This window comes from Lithobates pipiens, unplaced genomic scaffold (assembly GCF_037356315.1).
Source record: "Lithobates pipiens isolate NorthernLeopardFrog02 unplaced genomic scaffold, aLitPip1_a1.2 Scaffold_16, whole genome shotgun sequence".
NCBI lineage: Eukaryota > Metazoa > Chordata > Amphibia > Anura > Ranidae > Lithobates > Lithobates pipiens.
The window spans coordinates 323,520,285-323,540,179 of record NW_027507748.1 but is presented as its reverse complement, the minus strand read 5'-3'; positions in this window follow the sequence as shown (position 1 = coordinate 323,540,179).

Sequence of the window (19,895 nt, the reverse complement as noted above, 5' to 3'; positions counted from 1 at the left end):
TTTGGACTTTGTCACGTTTATATGAATTAACCAATTGAGGTTTCCACTGTGTGTAAGCACGTGGCACGTTACATTATCTGTATTCTTCTTGTAGCACACATCACTTTAATTTTGCACATTGTTTTGTTATCACTTAGAGCGCAGCACCATCTATTGATTTTGATGCATTCTCATTTTGCACCCCTGCCTAAAACTTTTACACAGTAGGATATATCAACTGTAGATCAATAGCATTTTTTTTTCTTTAGCATGTTGTAGAGACAGCCAGTAAAAAAAGGACAGCAACAAATTAAAACTTAAAATTCATGACTCCACCAAGAGCCACATAGCCCACATAAACAAAGAGGCCCATTTGAAATCCTAGTGGGAGTTGGATAGTCATCCCCAGGCCTGGGATCTGGGGGCAGCTGGCACTGCATCTAATCCACAGGCCTGCTGAAGAGGTGCTAGTGTCACCCTTCATGCACACCCCCTGTAAGCCGCCTATTGAACACTTAAACTGTTCTTTGGTTATTACAATGTAAATATAGCTTTTCATGGACTAAGACCTTTTTATAGGGGGTGCAAACATTTAGCCCACTTAACCCTGTTGACAAAAAAAACACTGAATTAGCCATTTACACGCCGCTCGTGCGAAAAATCCCTTCTCCAAAAGGCTGTGGGTATATAAACAGCTACGCTTCAGAGGAGGTGAATAGGCTTTAAAGGCTGTCCGTGTGCCACAGCTTCTCTTCAGCAATAGTCCAGCCATTGATAGAAAACAGCTGCTTTGCTTTAATAGAACAATGATTTATTCATAGTGCTTTGGGAAGCCAAGAGGAAAACGTATGTCTAAAAGATTTCTTTTCTTTTATAGGGTGGGTTGTGTGTCAGTAAGTACACAGCCACTCTATTAGGGGTTGGACTACTTTTCAGGATATAATAAATATATATGTCAAACAGGTGCTCAGGGCAGCATTAAAAAGGAAAGAAAGGAAACAAACAGTGATGGTTTTTAGGGGAAAAAAATAAACATGGAGGGAATTTGATTTGGTGGAGTTGTATTAAATGTTGAAAATGTGATATAGTGGCCAAAAACAGCCCAACCACTAAGACACACAAGTAGGACATCTCTATGGAGACCATAATGGGCGCTTCTAAGTATTGTCAATGATGTTTATCATGCACACATTTTTTTAATTTGCTGTAAAATGTTGTGCAAGCAGGGTTCAATCCTTCTAGATTCAAATAATAGGGGTGGCTAACTGAGCCACAATTTGTGAAGATGATTGCAGTCATTTACAGGGCAATTAAAGATGAGCATCTTCCACTTCTAAATATCACGTACATCTTTACTTGTTGAAGATCTTTAATCGATTAAAACAATTTAAGGAATAACATTTTCAGGAGAAATAGACACTTAAAGCCAGTAGTTGTCAGCTTATATTGGGTCTTAAATGCGGCCCTTGATGTAACCAAAGAGCCACATATAAACATATTTTATTTGTAATTAAAAAAAAAAACTGTCAAAGACTGGAGACTTAAGGGGTGTACACACAGGCAAATATCAGGCAGCATTGGCTAGTTGAATAGAAACCGACCGGCATTCGACCTGTGTGTGCGGCAGCCAGTCCAACAGAAGCTGGCTGCTCGTCTGGCTTTTGTCAAAGGAGCATGATCGAAAAAAGTCTGCCGATCGGTATCCAATCAGAACTCTCAGCCAATGGCTGACTGGTGTGTTTTGGCAAGGGGGCTGAAAAAAACGTGGAATGAAAAAACAAAACTAATTGTGTGTACTGTCCTACAGTAGTGATGGAGACTACTGGGGTCTGAGGGCCACACTACAAACACCAAAGGGCTGCAGGTTGGGCACCAGGGTTTTAAGCACTGCTTTGTCCAAACAAAAGCTATTTATGTTTATTACCTATATAGTCCCATTACTAGTCTGTTGTGAAATCAATTAATCAATAATTGTTTAGTTAGCGGTGTTGGCTATTATTTTAGGAATTATTTTGAAAGCTGGTGTGCCAGGTGAACTTGTAATGATTTTAGCCCTGTCATATAAAGTTACATTGGTGACAAGCAACACTTTGCAATGACTTTATATTTTCTGATGTCCAACTTTAATGATAAAGGACTTACACAAGCACAAGGAATCAAGATAGATAATGAGCACGAGTTGTAAAGTTGACTATTCTGTTGCTCTGCCTAACACAAAACAGTCCTGTGAAGTTAGATTTTAAAAAGGAAGCACATGCCAGACAAAGCAAAACTATAGATCCTTTCTTAACCACTTTCAGACCGGACCATTTTGCTGGTAAATGACCAGAGGTCTTTTTACAATTTGGCACTGCGCTGCTTTAACTGGTAATTGCGCGGTCATGCAATGTTGTACCCAAACAAAATTTGCGTCCTTTTCTTCCCACAAATAGAGCTTTCTTTTGATGGTATTTGATTGCCTCTGCGATTTTTATTTTTTGCGATATAAACGTAAAAAGACCGCAAATTTTGAAAAAAAATGATATTTTCTACTTTTTGTTATTAGAAAAATCCAATAAACTCAATTTTAGTCATACATTTAGGCCAAAATGTATTCAGCCACATGTCTTTGGTAAAAAAAAAAGTCAATAATTGTATATTTATTGGTTTGCGCAAAAGTTGTCACATCTACAAACTAAGGTACGTTTTCTGGAATTTACGCAGCTTTTAGTCTACGACTGCCTATCTCATTTCTTGAGGTGCTAAAATGGCAGGGCAGTACAAAACCCCCCAAATGACCCCATTTTGGAAAGTAGACACCCTAAGGAAATTGATAAGTGGCATGTTGAGCCCATTGAATATTTTATTTTTTTGCCTCAAGCGATTGAATAATGACAAAAAATAATTTTTTTTTTTTTTTTTACACAAAGTTGTCACTAAATGATATATTGCTCACACATGCTATGGGCATATGTGAAATGACACCCCAAAATAAATTCTGCTGCTTCTCCTGAGTACGGGGATACCACATATGTGGGACTTTTTGGGAGCCTAGCCGCGTACGGGGCCCCGAAAACCAAGCACCGCCTTCAGGCTTTCTAAGGGCGTAAATTTTTGATTTCACTTCTCACTACCTATTACAGTTTTGAAGGCCATAAAATGCCAAGATGGCACAAAACCCCCACAAATGACCCCATTTTAGAAAGTAGACACCCCAAGCTATTTGCTGAGAGGCATTTTGAGTCCATGGAATATTTTATATTTTGCCACAAGTTGCAGGAAAATTACAAACTTTAATTTTTTTTTTATTTTTTTTTCACAAAGTTGTCACTAAATGATATATTGCTCACACATGCTATGGGCATATGTGAAATGACACCCCAAAATAAATTCTGCTGCTTCTCCTGAGTACGGGGATACCACATATGTGGGACTTTTTGGGAGCCTAGCCGCGTACGGGGCCCCGAAAACCAAGAACCGCCTTCAGGTTTTCTAAGGGCGTAAATATTTGACTTCACTCCTCACTACCTATTACAGTTTTGAAGGCCATAAAATGCCAAGATGGCACAAAACCCCCACAAATGACCCCATTTTAGAAAGTAGACACCCCAAGCTATTTTCTGAGAGGCATGTTGAGTCCATGGAATATTTTATATTTTGCCACAAGTTGCGGGAAAATTACAAACTTTTTTTTTTTTTTTTTTTTTTTTTTCACAAAGTTGTCACTAAATGATATATTGCTCACGCATGCCATGGGCATATGTAAAATGACACCCCAAAATAAATTCTGCTGCTTCTCTTGAGTACGGGGATACCACATATGTGGGACTTTTTGGGAGCCTAGCCGCGTACGGGGCCCCGAAAACCAAGCACTGCCTTCAGGATTTCTAAGGGCGTCACAGTTTTGAAAGCCATAAAATGCCAAGATGGCACAAACCCCCCCCCCAAATGACCCCATTTTGGAAAGTAGACACCCCTAAATTTAGGGGTACACTAGTGAGACTAGGTAATAAATGGCGGGTGCCCTGAAACTATAAAAAAAATAACTAACCAACCAGCGTCACCTGTAACAGTTATATGGTGATCACTGGTGAAAGGGTTAACTAGGGGGCAATCAGGGGGCTTTATGCGGTAGTATATGGGGGTCCCTGGCGCTATAAAAAGCTGCGGCGAACCTAAATACCTACCTGCCTAACTAGCGTCACCTGTGATACTAATACAGCGATCAGAAAAACGATCGCTTATTAGGCTGGGTTCACACTGGAGCGATGTGGGAACGCCACGAATGCGCGGCGGGTTCCCGCATCACATGCCTCCCGGCGGCAGTTCACACTGCCCTATGCGAACTGCTGGGAGTGTCAGTGAAATGTTAATGACACCCCCAGATCAGTTCGCATATTGCAGTGCGATCTGCAAACTCGGATCGCATGGTGTGAACACCCATGCGATCCGATTCTGCTGCGGACCAAAAAAAGGGTCCCGTGCGAGTTTGCGGCGGGTGCGACACGAATTCAGCCATACTATCTGTATGGCTGAACTCGAATCGCACAGAGATCGGATGTGATTTGCACTGCAGTGCGGTGCGAATCACATCCGTTCTCATAAACCGCTGCAATGTAAACCCAGCCTTAGTGACACTGGCGACGGGGGGTGATCACGGGGTTAAACCTTTATTGGGGGGGTTAGGGGGGTACCTTAGAACTAAAGGGGGCTAACCCTAACTGCCCTAACAGTTATTACAGTCACAAATGACACCCGCCGGGTGATCAGGGGGTTAAACCTTTATTAGGTAATAAATGGCGGGTGCCCTGAAACTATAAAAAAATAACTAACCAACCAGCGTCACCTGTAACAGTTATATGGTGATCACTGGTGAAAGGGTTAACTAGGGGAAAATCAGGGGGCTTTATGCGGTAGTATATGGGGGTCCCTGGCGCTATAAAAAGCTGCGGCGAACCTAAATACCTACCTGCCTAACTAGCGTCACCTGTGACACTAATACAGCGATCAGAAAAATGATCGCTTATTAGGCTGGGTTCACACTGGAGCGATGCGGGAACGCCACAAATCCGTGGCGGGTTCCGGCATCGCATGCCTCCCGGCGGCAGTTCACACTGCCCTATGCGAACTGCTGGGAGTGTCAGTGAAATGTTAATGACACCCCCAGATCAGTTCGCATATCGCAGTGCGATCTGCAAACTCGGATCGCATGGTGTGAACACCCATGCGATCCGATTCTGCTGCGGGCCAAAAAAAGGGTCCCGTGCGAATTTGCGGCGGGTGCGGCGGGTGCGACACGAATTCAGCCATACTATCTGTATGGCTGAACTCGAATCGCACAGAGATCGGATGTGATTTGCGGTGCGAATCACATTCGTTCTCATAAACCGCTGCAATGTGAACCCAGCCTTAGTGACACTGGCGACGGGGGGTGATTACGTGGTTAAACCTTTATTGGGGGGGTTAGGGGGGCACATTAGAACTAAAGGGGGCTAACCCTAACTGCCCTAACAGTTATTACAGTCACAAATGACACCAATGCAAAAAAAAAAAAAAAAAAGCAATTGGTGTCACTGTGACTGGGGGGGCAGGGGTAATTGGGGGGTGATCGGGGGGTAAAGGGGGGGTGTGAGTGTGCCTGGCATGTTCTACTGTGTAGTGTAGTGCTTGTGCAACTCACCGATGCTCTCTCCTCGGTGCCGGAATGAAAAATACCGACACGGAGGAGAGAATACATCACTTCCTCTCCTGTGTTTACATTACAGGAGAGGAAGTGATGTCACCGGACATTTTCATTCGTCGGGAGCGATCGCGAGGGGGTGGCCATGAATGAATGGCCGTCCCCTCGTCCGGGATCGCTCCCGAACGAATACCGACCGCCGCAGGCACCGGGCGGGGGCCCGATCGGGCCCCCGACCCGCGGGCAGGCAAGGACGTACATGTAAGCCCTTATGCCTGCCCGTGCCATTCTGTCGACGTACATCGTCGTGCGGCGGTCGGCAAGTGGTTAAAGATACATAGTTACATAGTAGGTGAGGTTGAAAAAGTCACAAGTCCATTAAGTCCAACCTGTGTGTGTGATTATTTGTCAGTATTACATTGTATATCCCTGTATGTTGTGGTCATTCAGGTGCTTATCTAATAGATTTTTGAACCTATCGATGCCCCCCGCTAAGGCCACCGCCTGTGGAAGGGAATTCCACATCCTTGCCGCTCTTACAGTAAAGAACCCTCTACGTAGTTTAAGGTTAAACCTCTTTTCTTCTAATTTTAATGAGTGGCCACGTGTCTTGTTACACTCCCTTCCACAAAAAGGTTTTATCCCTATTTTGGGGTCACCAGTAGGGTATTTGTAAATTGAAATCAAATCCCCTCTCAAGCATCTCTTCTCCATAGAGAATAAATTCAATGCTCGCAACCTTTCTTCATAACTAATGTCCTCCAGACCCTTTATTAGCTTTGTTGCCCTTCTTTGTACTCACTCCATTTTCAGTACCTCCTTCCTGAGGACTGGTGCCCAGAACTGGATAGCATACTCGAGGTGCGGCCGGACCAGAGTCTTTTAGAGCGGGAGAATTATCATCTTTATCCCTGGAGTTAATCCCTTTTTTAATGCATGCCAATAATCTGTTTACTTTGCTAGCAGCAGCTTGGCATTGCATGCCATTACGGAGCCTATCATCTATTATGACTCCCAGGTCCTTTACAATCCTAGATTCCCCCAGAGGTTCTCCCCTTAGTGTATAGATTGCATTCATATCCATCCAAATGCATTATTTTACATTTTTCTACAGTACATTGAACCTCATTTGCCATGTAGTTGTCCACCCCATTAATTTGTTCAGATCTTCTTGCAAGGTTTCCACATCCTGCGGAGAAGTTATTACCCTGCTTAGCTTTGTATCGTCCGCAAATGCAGAGATTGAACTGTTTACCTCATCCTCTTGGTCGTTTATGAAAAATTAAATAGGATTGGTCCAAGCACAGAACCCTGGGGGACCCCACTACCCACCCCTGACCATGCGGTATATCTGGGAAAAATGCTCTCCAACATATGTCTTGTACAGGGTGCTTGGTTCTATGTTTAAGGGGTTGTAAAGGTAAATGTTTTTTCACCTTGGGTGAAAAAGGTGAAAAAACATCTGACAGGGCCTGTGCCCCCAGCCCCCTCGTTTTACTTACCCCACCCCTCGAAAGTCCCGTGCTCGTCCCCCAACGTCCTTTCCACCGTTCAGCCTGGCCGCTGATTGGTTGGAGTGGATGGATGGAAAGCAGCGTAGCCATTGGCTCGCGCTGCTGTCAATCACATCCACTGATGCGGAGCGCTGGGGGGCGGGGCCGTGTGATACAGCGAGCGGCTATAGACTCCCACTGTATCACGGGAGTGCGCCCGCAGATGCTTCTCACCATGCGAGGGAGCTCGCATGAACGTGAGAAGTACCTGCAGGAGGAAGCCGAGACAGCCGCCGAGGGACCCCAGAAGAGCAGGTTCGGGACCACTCTGTGCAAAACGAGCTGCACAGTGGAGGTAAGTATAACATGTTTGTTATTTAAAAAAAAAAAATAATTCACTTTACAATCCCTTTAACCCCTGTACTAAATGAATAATTCCAAATATAGTGGGAGTTTTATCAAATCCACTCAGTTATAATATTTATACAACAGAATATGTCACCCTAGCATTGTTTTCACTTTAGGACAGAGAGTGTGGTAGAACCTTTCTCCCTCCCTCCCTTCTACATAGCAAGAGGGGATGTTTTGTAGTCTGCAGAGATAGTAGGGAACAATGGCAACTAATAACAGTCCAGAGGGGGAGAATACAGGAAGTTATCAGCTCACCAGATACCTGGCTGGATAAACAGAATTTGCTGAGCAGATATAATAAAATGTTATCAATGGTATATTTAACAGACCAAAAGGAAGCCAATATGAGAAATTTATTGTTCGAATTTGCATAAATTTTTAAGAGCAAAACATTGCATGAATTATTTATATTCCAACAATTTTCTGTACCTGTGTAGCTTGCAAGTCAAACCTATGCTTTTACATAGTAAGTACAAAGTACTAGTTGTACTAGTTGTTGAAGTGCAAGTAGAGATTTTCTATCACATTGATGTAGTTAACTGACTTTAAAGTGGTTGTATACCCCTTTAGCACATGTTTACCTATAGGTAAGCCTATAATAAGGCTTACCTGTAGGTAAAATTAATATCTTCTAAACATGTACTGTTTAGGAGATAGTCACCTTGCATGCAGCCGCTGACGTCAGCGGCACATGCATAGTGAAGGTCCAGCGAAGGTCCGACATATCGTGCCAGAACGGAGGGCTCATTATGCTTTGCCTTACAGGTTTTTTTGTTTGTTTTTTTGCGGGTATACAACCGCTTTAATTTATGTACTTATCCAACGCCACAGATTTCAAATGAAATGTGATATATTTTCACACAGGACACAGTCAATGAAAAGCCATTGTCAAGGGAGCAGGAAAATGAATGGGAGCAGCAGGTTTTGGAATTAAAGTGCTAATTATTTAGTGCCTCATTATTTTAATATGACTTAGCTTGTGGATCAAGGACAGAATAGATTATCAACCCAAACTCCAGTTTAAAATCAAAAGATTTTTTCTAGGCTAGGGCATAGTGGAAATTAGAATATCTATAAGATTAAGATTGCTGTCTGTGGCCCAGTTGGGGACATGATCCATTTCTTCTTGCCTCTTTGTCACATAGAAAGATTACATTTTTACAAAAAAACAACAAAATAAACATGCACAAAAAGGTTTTCTTTTATGCACACCATTCTGTGGGCATTTGACTATTTTGGTAAAATGGAGTGAAAAAGAATTGGAAGTTTTTTTTGGTGTTTTTCCTTTTGCACAAACACAAACAAAAGGAAAAAAGAACACTACATTAAATAAACAAAGCTTCCCTAAATTATTTAAATGAATCCTCGTAATAAATAAAGTGAAATTTCAAGTGAATTTTGCAGAAAGTTAAATTCAAAGTGTTTCTTTTGGCAACATTTCTCCAACAGCATAGTCACTAACTGCACAATTGAATTTTACTTTCAATAAATACTTTCATTAAATAATTTGTTTCTTTTGCACTGGCCTACCTGCAGATCAAGAAATGTCAGACACTTTCAGAGGGAGTCATACAATTTTCAAAGCGCTAATGCACTTTTAAGCGACAGGTTATGCTTTGTGATTAGCAGTAGTGCAGTGCATGACTGGCTTTCTCTGTTACTGATACTGATGTTAGCAAGCTTTTTTATTGTGCTGGCTGAAAGAACTTACTAATATGTTTGCAGTTACTGCATTAGCTAGATCACACTTGTCGTAGTCTTAACGTGAATGTTTCCAAATATCAGTAACGATATTGCAGGCAGTTGTAAATCATTATGAAATGCAAATTTCTCCAAACAGCAACTTAAACATAAGAATTTAGTTCCGTACAATTTTTTTGGGGCAAATTCCTTAGTCTATCTTAGAAATGTTCCATAATATCTTCCCATTATGTCTGTGTCTCCATGTCAATACTGAAGTAGGCTGTGACATTATCTGCTTTTGGATGAAGGGACTTGGTGACTCTAAGCAAAGGAATCAGACTGTGTTAGAAAGAATAACCTCTGACCCTCTCAGCAGCTGCCTCTCGTGCTCACTGCTCTTTGGTTAAGTGCACCCTTTATGGATATATTATGTGCTTGTCAAAGTGCCATTGTCATATAATGATACCATTGTGCTATACTATGAAGAAGTATCAGTTGCGTTTCACTTTGATACAGCAAAAATTAACCAAGACTGACATGTTTTATGGATATGGTGAGTCAATAGAAGAGGATTATTTCTAAGAAAGCAGACTTAACTGGTCATGTCTTTTTCTCTGCCAGACAATTATTAGCATATTGGAGGGGAGCAGCTCACATTGTGTACTTGTCTATTTTACCGCAGTCAATAAAACAGTATCGGTATATTTGAAATATGTTTCCTATTTATTGGATCTGCTAAGCAAGCTAAATATCCTGCTACACAGGAGTGATACTTTGTCATGATGTATAATGGTATAACTGATAATCATTCTATACAACTACTTAAAAAGTGTAGAGAAGATGTCATTTCAAAACCAAACAGTAACTAGTCACTAAACTAGAAAGTCCAATAGTTTGCACTTGTTAAAATAAATCGTGCATTTTGATCCCATTGGGGTAAATATTTGATCCCATTGGGGTAAAAAAGGCAGCATCAATCAGATAACACAACAATCAAGTAACATGAACATAAAAGTTGGTTTCTACCATTTATCTACTACTACAGTAAGCGTAATTTTGAATATGAGAGCATAAGGTGTATTTTGTGTTCCTTTTTATTTTTTCTCTGTATTCTCATTAAACCAATAAAAATGTTGAAATTTAAAAAATAAATAAAACGTGCATGCATTCAGGCTTGATCCAAAAATGTACACCAATATAATGCGCACACATGTTTACCAACATATGCATGTCCCTCTGCTGATATAGTTTGTGTATGAACATTTTTTCATTAAAACTGGGCTGTGTGCATACAATTTTGCACACTTCTAGTCAAGCAATAAGAGGCAGTAGAGTGTTCCCAGAGGGTAACTACTTTTCTTTTACAGAATAACAGTTTTCTGTAACAGTAGTTTAGGGTTGTTGTGCACTACCTATCAAGAATGTATATTTAAGATACATTTTGTTCTTTATATTATCAAAATAATATAAAACTAGAATACATTTTTAAAGTGGAAAGGGAAATTCTGTTTTAACAACTCCTCTCTCACTTTTGGAGTTTGTTTTTTTGGATGCTAAAACAAGCTACCTGCTCCCACTTCTGCTCTAGCCACCTAAGTGTTCGGAGGAGAAGTTCTCCCCCTCCTTCATGTCCGCAACTTTCACAGGTCACAGGAGGCTGCAGGACCATTCATACAGCGCAATTCGGCTCACGCGAGCACAATGGGAAGCTAGCTGTGAAGTGCCAAGAAGTCACCTCCAGCTTCCCTTTGTAAATATGCCAGCTCCAGGGACTCAAAGACTGGTAAAGAATCAACCTAGGTAAGGACAGTGCTGGATCCCTGGAAAATAAGTGTTTTAAGACTGATTGAAGATTCTCTTTAGGTTCAAAAAATTTTCAAAAAATGGTTTCAAAGTATTCCATTTTTAAAATGTTTTACATTTTGCTTTCTAAATAAATTTGAATATACACTATATTACCATAAGTATAGGGATGCCTGCCTTTACACACACATGAACTGTAATGGCATCCCAGTCTTAGTCCGTAAGGTTCAATATTGAGTTGGCCCACACTTTGCAACTATAATAGCTTCAACTCTTCTGGGAAGGCTGTCCACAAGGTTTAGGAGTGTGTCTATGGGAATGTTTGACCATTCTTCCAGAAGCGCATTTGTGAGGTCACACACTGATGTGGATGAGAAGGCCTGGCTCGCCAGTCTTTGCTCTAATTCATCCCACAGGTGTTTTATCGGGTTGAGGTGCAGGCCAGTCAATTTCCTCCACCCCAAACGTGCTCATCCATGTCTTTATGGACCTTGTTTATGCACCGGTATGCAGTCATGGTAGATCAGGAAGGGTCCATCCCCAAACTGTTCCCACAAAGTTGGGAGCATGAAATAGTCCAAAATGTCTTGATATGCTGACACCTTAAGAGTTCGCTTCACTGGAACTAAGGAGCCAGCCGAACCCCTGAAAAACAACCCCACACCGTAATCCCCCCTCCGCCAAATGATTTGGACCAGTGCACAAAGCAAGGTCCATAAAGACATGGATGGTAATATAGTATATGTCTGTGTTGCATAGGTCACCTTGCTCAGTTTCAACTATATGAACTATAATCATCCCCCTCTCCTAAAAAAAAACGTGAATTCAATTTATATGTAGGAGGATTTCTATGGAAAATTAATCTAAAAGAATCTAAAAGGGAAAAACAAGCAAAATGTTGCCACTATCCAGCCTAAATGCTTCCTATGCTCCCACATCTTAATTGTACCTAAGCAACACTCTGAATAATCTACCTTTAGTCTTGATCTTCTTCTGAAAATAACAATGCAGTGCACTTCACGGTATGTGAGTGTGCACATACCATTTAATTTTGAGCTCAAAAGCATTTGCAAATGATGTCATTAGCATGTTAGAAGTTAAGTGAAGCAAGTTCAACAGTAAAAAAATTGGGCAAAGATTTGACAAAGAGGCAAGACTTTGAAATGTATCATATTGGAGACCCTGTATGCCTACTGGCACTATGGACTCGGGTAATATGGCCACCCGAGGACTTCCTGTTAGCAGTGATGCACTTCGAGTCCAACTGAGCAGCTCTAGCATCCCCGCCGTCTTGACTGCTACAGCTTCTTCTACTCTCACCTTCCAGTTGTTCAGTCATAGCACTTATCTACACCTGGACACATTCAGTTGGACAATGGGGGAAATTACCAAAGGGAAATACAGTATGTCAGTCTTGTGGTGTAAATATTGGCTCACATTCAATGTGCCAATGGTATAAAATAACTTCTATGTGCTGCTATTCACAATAAATGTGCCCTGCGATACTGTGAGCCAAAGTAATGATGTATTTGTGACATTTTTCTTAATTTAAAAACTGTTTAAAAAAATACAATTACCAGAGTGGTGTAAACACTGTAGTGAAAATACTTTCTGTTTTAGGCCAACGTTTTGAGGCATATCTAGTAAGCATGTGGGGATGGGGATATGGGGAGAAAGCGCTTGCTAGTGCCCCTTAGAGGCAGGCTGAGGCTGTTATTTAATGCATATGGCGTTTAAGGCATAACTCCATAAAGGCGCTACTTCTCCATACAGACATAATTTAACTCCTTGTTATATATGGCTCAGTTTCTGTAACTCTTTTCCTTGTATACTACAGACAACAATTTCTCAATACACTTCATAACTCTTTTATCTTTAATGTGAAGCCTTTCTGAACCAGTTGCACCGGTCTGCACTAGCCCAGGAACCTGTCACCTCATCCCAGTGACAGTGATTCATATGCTACATTTGAATTCCAGGAAGCACAACTTTCTACATAACCCGTGATTATTCTTCCCCCAAGACCTTACTTCATCTCCTGATATACAGGCTGAGTCTATAGGATACCCTGTGGCGGGAGTGGGATCCAGTAGTGGGGGTCTGGTCGCTAAGGAAAGAGCATAAGCACCCAAGCTCCTTCACTACCAGGGTCTTCTGTCACCTATGCCAAGTCACCACTGTTTCCCAACCAGTTGGCTGATTTTGCACTTGACACTAGTAGCGTAGCCTTTGGTAATGGCAATACAGAATCCTCTGAATAGCTTATGTACTGCATCCCGTCTTGTCCCTGGGAGTGAACCATGTACCCATGGTACACCATGCATGCACTCCCTGCCCCATGAGGTAGTCATACCTTAAATAGGTAGAAAAAGTCCTTTAGAGTGCATTAGACCATAAATCAGTGGCATAGGTTCATACCCTTGCAATCCTAACTGGGCTCTCACAAGGGTTGTTTAAAAAAGAAGTAGTAATTACATCCTAAGTAGCATACTGGTCCCTTGACAGGTACATGTAGAACTGAACCTCAGGCAGACTGACTAACAGCGGCACCCCCCAGAGGTGGTCCCCTCACTTTTTATGTGTTTGTCTCAGCAAAGGCCAGTATCTCCCCAAGGAGTACCACTTCAGCAGGACAACACAACTAAACAGTATAATTCACTCAAATTACACTACACAAGTTTAACCAACATGTATTAATTTGGAAACAATTCAACAGTTTAACAAAACCTTAAAACACTTTACATCCACCTGCTTACATCCACGCTCAAATATGGCGAATCACCACCATGCAAGAAATTACCAAACTGTCCTGCTCCACTTTCATTAATTTGTTTCAGGAAGCTCCAACTACCGTATATACTCGAGTATAAGCCGAGATTTTCAGCCTCTTTTTTGAGGCTGAAAGTGCCCCCCTCGGCTTATACTCGAGTCATCGCTGTCTGCCCGCTCGATCAGCGTGTCGAGCAGACAGACAGCGGCCATTCTGATTCAAAAGCCGCGCCTCCGGCTCCCCCTTCGCCTGTGATAGGCGGAACACTGAATTTCCCAGCAGCCTGTGTTCCGCCTATCACGGACTTCGTATCATCCTCGTACTACGGACGAGGATGATACGACGTCTGTGATAGGCGGAACACAGGCTGCTGGGAAATTCAGTGTTCCGCCTATCACAGGCGAAGGCGGCGGCGCAGCTTTTGAATTTTACAATGGCCGCCGACGAACGAAGAGGGCACGGGACGGAGGCAAGGCACAGGACGGCACGGCACGGGACGGGACGGGACGGGACCGGAGGCAAGGCATGGCGGCGAGGCACGGCGGCGAGGCACGGCGGCGAGGCACGGAGGCAAGGAGGCTCGGCACGGGACGGAGGCTCGGGACAAAGGCTCAGGACACAGGTAGGCTGGACACACACACACACACACACACACACACACACACACACACACACACACACACACACACACACACACACACACACACAGGGATGGATGGATGGATGGAGACACACACACACAGGGATGGATGGACGGACACACAGGGATGGACGGACACACAGGGATGGACGGACACACAGGGATGGACGGACACACACACAGGGATGGACAGGCATGTCTTACCCTCGGCTTATACACGAGTCAATAAGTTTGCCAGTTTTTTTGGGGGTAAATTGGGGGCCTCGGCTTATATTCGGGTCGGCCTATACTCGAGTATATACGGTAAGCAGGCGTATTGAAAATTATGCATTTTTGTTAATACCTTCCCTCTTCCCCCTTTTGAATGCACAAGCCAGTAAATAACTTATTAAAATTAGAATAATTTTGTTCATCTGAATTCTGTACTATAATTTCCAGCAAATTCGAACTTCTTCAATCTCTCACATAATAATATATAATCATACATTTTTCTGCATTTAAGAAGAATAACACAACTGATCAAATGTATCTTTTATTTCCAACCCTGTTGCTATTTGATGGCCTAAGACCTTTCATAGGGAAATCCAAAGTCAAGTGTTCTTGGGCCAGCTGGTAGTTATACCCCTCTAGTGTGTTCTCTAGGCTTTCTCCAAATGGCAATCCTGCAATGTCCTTCAGACCCAACTTCTTCACCCATTCAATATGGTATAGTTGTAAAGAATTGCAGAGGTACCAGTTGACCAAAATCTTGCAAAAAAAGCAGTTCTCTGTGTTGTGACCTGCTATGGATTGAAATTTACAACAGTGGAATGCTGGTTTTCTTCAAGATTTTCCATTGGACATCCGGTTGACAGTGTATACCTAAACCTTCTCCAGCTGTAGCTTGCCCAGACAATACTGTAGGATTCAAAACCATCTCAATTAGATCTTTCCAATGTGAAGGGGCAGCAGTTAACCTAAATGTATAAAAAGGTAATTGAATTTCTTACTTTTTTTTGTAAATTGGGCGAGCAACCTTGAAGTGAAACTTTACTTACACTGCTTGCACACCAGACCTTGTAGACTAAAGACTGGTATACTTGTGCCTCTATGACACTCTTGGTGTCATCCCATAAACATGAAGGCAGCCATTTGCTCTTTTCTCTAAAAGTACAATGCCTCAGAGATGCTAATTTTAATTTCTGGCACTCCAAATTCAGTAGCTAAATGCTAAAGGGAAAATAGGAGTTCACACTTATGGGCAATATTACACTGCAGACTACAAAGTCCACACCCAACCCTCTAGTCTTATCATGGTAAGACGCAACCTCGATGAAAGGTAAATCTTTAATGCCCAGAATGCACATTTGTAAGATTTTGTCACCTTACATTGGGAGACTGCAAATCTCAAACATTGCATACTAGCTCAGAAAGTAAGCCTATATCTGAATTAAGAAGCAGAAACAAATGAAAAGGACAGCGTGACAAAGACAGCTGTGGAAAAGGGGAGAATCAGGATGTCTTATGAACACAGCAAGCTGGTTTAATTTCGAACACATGGGCACATGATGCTGAGATATCCCAGGGCAAAGTGACAGCTTTGTTTTTTAGCTAGCAAGAAACAAGACAATAACACAGACCCCTCTGTGTTTCTCTTTGGGGTGCGTGCATGTGGACAACACATTAACAGCTTGAAGACATGTGATTCTCAAGCACAGACAATTTATAAAGTGAAGGCCTTGAAGAAAGAAAAATCCTGTGAAAATTGAAATGCATTATTCCAGCCTGACAATGATGTCATAAATGGTTATATGTAAGTAAATGTACTTAGAGGAGAAGTATGGGAATTCTGTTTTTTGCAGTTTCATACTTACCTAAGTGGACACAGCATTGGTCCAATGCTGCATCTGTTCCCCGACACCTTTTCACTCAGAACCGAGCCACCGATCAGTCAGCAGCTCTCCTGCTCTGCTCCTCCATGCTCATTGATGTGCTGTGCTGTGGAGGGGTGGGGAGTGGCCGTCTCAGCCTCTCAGCATCTTGCTGAGAGGCTGAGACTGCCATCAGTCCAGGCACCTTCCAGAATCAGGATGACATGTAATGGAACTGTAATCAGGGAAAGATACCAACTGTCACAACTCCGTGGTGATGTCAGGGGAGGGGCGGGACCGAACAGCTATTAAACACCAGCCATGTCACATATAATACACATCAAAATGAAAACAATACATAACAAATTAAACTTAGCAGGGATGGTGGAAACCCCTCTACAGATAATTGCAATGCAAAGTAACTTCAAGTGCAACAACTTTTTAGTTGGAAGGTTCACACCATTATAGCACTTTGGCATTTTTATTTTTAGATTGTTACACTTAATTTTATATGTTTTAGTTACTATTATAATGTGAATTTTTGCACTTGAAGTTAAAGTGGTTGTAAACCCTTACAAACCACTTTGACCTACAGGTAAGCCTAGATTAAGGCTTACCTGTAGGTCCAAGCAATATCTCCTAAACCTATATGGTTTAGGAGATATTTGCCCGAAAACGGGCACCGCTGTCTACGGCGCATCGCGGCAGTTCCAAAAATGGAGCTGCCGCATCTGTCGACTCCCGTGCGCATGCGCGGGAGTGACGTCATCGCAGCTTCGCCGAATGACAGCGGCGGAGCTACGAGACGCCACCAGCAAGATGGATGCGGCGGACTACAGGGGACAGCGCGACTTCGCTGGCTCCTGTGTCAGGTAAGTGACACATAATGGGCTACTATGCGATGCATAGTAGTCCATTATGCTTTACCTTTGCAGGGAAAAAAAGAGGAAGTAAACTCATCAGGGTTTACTTCCTCTTTAATTTTCCACCACCCTTGCTAAGTCCTTTATGGACCTTTCTTTTTGCACTGGTGCTCAGTCATGTTGGAACAGGAAGGGGCCATCCCCAAACTGTTCCCACAAAGTTGAGAGCATGAAATTGTCCAAAATGTCTTGGTATGCTGACACCTTACTCACTTTAACTAAGGGGCCAAGCACAACCACTGAAAAACAACCCCACACCATAACCTCCCTTCACCAAATGATTTGAACCAGTGCACAAAGCAAGGTCCATAAAGACATGGATGAGAGAGTTTGGGGTGGAGGAACTTGACTGGTCTGCACAGAGTCCTAACCTCAACCCGATAGAACACCTTTGGGATGAATCCAGCATCAGTGCCTGACCTCACAAATGCGCTTCTGTATGAATGGTCAAACATTTCCATAGACTTCCCAGCCTTCACTAAGAGTGGGATGCCATTAATGTTCATGTGTGTGTAAAGACAAATGTCCCAACATTTTTGACAATATAATGTGTATATATATATATATATATATATATATATATATATATAAACGCATGCGTGTTTGAGCTTTGGGGTGCACACGCTAATGCAATGGTTAATTGGCTTCTGGCCCTAGTATATTAATGTGAGTTGGGGACCTTGGTTGTGGGGATTGATTTGTGCAGGCTGTGCTGTGTAAATTTACAGCGATATATGGGTACCTTAAAGTGGTTGTAAACCCTCACAAACCACTTTGACCTACAGGTAAGCCTAGATTAAGGCTTACCTGTAGGTCCAAGCAATATCTCCTAAACCTATATGGTTTAGGAGATATTTGGCCGAAAACGGGGCACCGCTGTCTACACCGCATGCGCCGTAGACAGTGGCGCGCAGGCGCACTGAGCGTGGCATTCTCAGCGACGGAGCTGTCGCGCGTGTCGGCTCCCGTGCGCATGCGCGGGAGTGACGTCATCGCGGCTACGCCGAATGACAGCGGCGGAGCTGCGAGACCCCACCAACAAGATGGATGCGGCAGACTACAGGGGACAGCGGCGACTTCGCTGGCTCCTGTGTCAGGTAAGTGACACATAATGGGCTACTATGCGATGCATAGTAGTCCATTATGCTTTGCCTTTGCAGGGAATGAAAGAGGAAGTAAACTCATCAGGGTTTACTTCCTCTTTAACCCTTTCATGACTAAGCCTATTTTTGGCATTTGGTGTTTACAAGTTTTGCTAGAAAATTACTTGGAACCCCCAAACATTATATATATTTTTTTAGCAGAGACTCTAGAGAATAAAACGGTGATTGTTGCAATATTTTATGTCACAGGGTATTTGCGCAGCGGTGTTTTAAACGCAACTTTTGGGGAAAAGGGAAACTTTCATGAATAAAAAAAACAAAACAGTAAAATTAGCCCAATTTTTTTGTATAATGTGAAAGATAATGTTACGCCGAGTAAATAGATACCAAACATGTCACACTCTATAATTGCACACACTCGTGGATTGACGACAAAGTACGGTACCTAAAAATCTCAATAGGCGACGCTTTAAAAAATTGTTACGGTTACCAGAGGAGGTCTAGTGCTAGAATTATTGCTCTCGTTCTGACGATCGCGGCGATACCTCACATGTGTGATTTGAACACCGTTTACATATGTGGGCGCGACTTCCGTATGCATTTTCTTTGCTTCGCGAGCTTGCGGGGACGGCGGGCGCTTTAAAAATATATATTTTTTTATTTATTTTAAAATGACTAAATAAAAAAAATAAATAAATGTGATCACTTTTATTGCTGTCACAAGGAATGTAAACATCCCTTGTGACAGAAATAGGTGGTGACAGGTACTCTTTATGGAGGGATGGTTTATCCGTCGCAAGGCGGGTATTTTTTGCACACTGTTGTGGGCAGATAGCCGCCTTTTATGAGCTAAGAAAAAGGTGGTCCTGGAGGGGTCAGAGGGGGCGGAGCTGACCCATAGTAGGCTGACATGAGGAGGATCCAGGAAAGGAAAATTACGGTAAGTAAGGATAACAATTTTCCTTAATCTTTTGCTCAGATATATTTGGTTCTGATAACCCTTGGATATTTAAAAATGGACATATACTGTATGTTAATAAAAAACTATTTTATAAACAAAAGTTTGAGATTTATAAAGCACATTTCAGCTTTACAACCATAAAATAAATAGAATTAAAAGTGCTAGCCTTGTTATTATGCATGGTCCAGAAGGACACTCTAAAGTGAAAAAGAGGACAGTAACATTTAGCAAATGCATAATACAAACCAAATATTCCATTGGTTGAAAAAATCATTTAATTTAAAAGTAAACTAAACCTTTCCTAAGAGAAACTGGGGGCTGCCATCATTGGCCTCCTCAAAATACTAGCTTCTGTGCTACAAACAGAGCATTAGAAGCTTTGGATGCCCAATGCATGTGGTTAATGGCTGTATGAATGAGGCCTTCATATACTTTAACAATATAGTTACAATTCATTTTTGTTATTGCTTTTGTGCCAAAAAAAAAAAATTATAATTTTAGATTTATTGTGATGCTGATGAGCACCTTTTCTTTACAAGTCTCATTTTGAGTAAATAATACAGCTCCAACCATGGACCAAAAGGTGGAAAATCATTACTATGCTGTCCTAGCCACTGTAA